General features: G+C 42.3%; 1 pseudogene; it reads left to right on the top strand.

Annotated features, from left to right (window-relative positions):
• Window positions 1-935: 935 nt before the first annotated feature.
• LOC136638258 (5S ribosomal RNA) lies at window positions 936-1,055 on the top strand (annotated as a pseudogene).
• Window positions 1,056-1,583: the final 528 nt, after the last annotated feature.

Here is a 1,583-nt window from a genome sequence, read left to right on the forward strand (position 1 = left end):
TCAAAATTTCCTTTTACTGAAAAAATCCTACCATTAAACTCTTTCACTTTTTCTCTCTCTCTCAAGCCAAATGAAATAAAAAAGTGTTTAAACCCTGCAGGAAGATCCCCAGGGAGGAGGCAGATCCTAATTCAAATGGGAAAGAGTTCCATAATTGCTGTGTCACCAGAATGGAGGCCCTCCCTCTTTTTGCTACCTGCTTGGCCACAGTCAAAGGCAGCATACATAGGATAGCCCTCTCAGGGGTGAACCAGTATATATATAGAAGATGGTGGCCCCTCAGATGCTGTAGTCTTGACCAAGTCCTAAGCTATAAAGGGTTTTAAAGGTATAAAACCAACACTTTAAATTGTGCCCAGAAATGAAATTATTAGCCCAATTATTCGCCTAAGAACACAACAACTGCCCCCTTTCCAACAGAAGGAGTGTCAGCAATGATCTTATCAGATTTTATAAGGGATTGAAAGTACAACTCCAGGATATAGAGTTAACAGAGGGAAAAGTAAAAGTAGTAATGTATTGTCAGTAAAACCTGAGTCACTGAAAGTAGACCTCTGTATTCTTTGAAGAAGCAAGGGCAAATTAAAACAGTGGTGACAATCAGATGCTATTAGCAACTGTGAGAACATTCTTTCCCAGTATCTTGCTATAATCGTGCTGCTGCTTTCCTGCCAGTGAAAGAGATTTGATTTGATTTGGTCATCCTCAAAGGCAATATTACACTTTCACTTTCATTGGAAAGATCAGATTTGCCTTGATTTTCGCATCAGGTTTGATTCTATTTTCTTACTTCTGATGAAATAGTTTATTCCCAGTGTAGGAGCTCACATTCACTATCAATAAGCAGGGTGACAATAGCTTTGATTCAATCAAAACTTCAGTTAACTGGCCAAGTTAAATTTACAGTCCAGTCCTAACTACTACCACCAATGCAGCCATGCAGCAACTGTTATCCTGCACATGCCCGATCTCGTCTGATCTTGGAAGCTAAGCAGGGTCAGGCCTGGTTAGTACTTGGATGGGAGACCGCCTGGGAATACCGGGTGCTGTAGGCTTATACCATAGTATTTCCAGACTGAAGGTTGCCCACCACCAATGCAGCCATGCCAATGGACTGTATCCTGCATACAGACAGTATCCTGGGGGGGGGGGCAGTCTAAGAGGTTTCCTTGAGGTAAAGGAACATTTGTTCCCTTGACCTGGGGCAAGCCTCCACTACCCCAATGGTCTCCTTGGATCTGCATCAGCCATTTTACTGGTGCAGAATGGAGAAGAATAAGAGAGAGGGGAGAGGAAACAGGAATAAGATGCTGGTGCTACTGGGATGCACCCCCTCCCTTCCACCTCCTGCATGATGAGACACTGTTGGCTTTATTTTCTGTCATTTGACTGTCTAAAATTGATATAAGCAGAGTTAGCAATCAAGTGGTCATATACTGTAGTTTAATTTGTGTTACAATATTATAGTCACTAATGAGACTATTTGTGCAGACTCACCTACCTCACAGGGTTGTTGTAAGGACAAAAGGAACTATGTACACCACTCTGAGCTCCTTGGAGGAAGGGCGGTATAAAAATGAAAA

The sequence above is a fragment of the Tiliqua scincoides genome, chromosome 1, assembly GCF_035046505.1.
Source record: "Tiliqua scincoides isolate rTilSci1 chromosome 1, rTilSci1.hap2, whole genome shotgun sequence".
In the NCBI taxonomy this organism is placed as follows: domain Eukaryota; kingdom Metazoa; phylum Chordata; class Lepidosauria; order Squamata; family Scincidae; genus Tiliqua; species Tiliqua scincoides.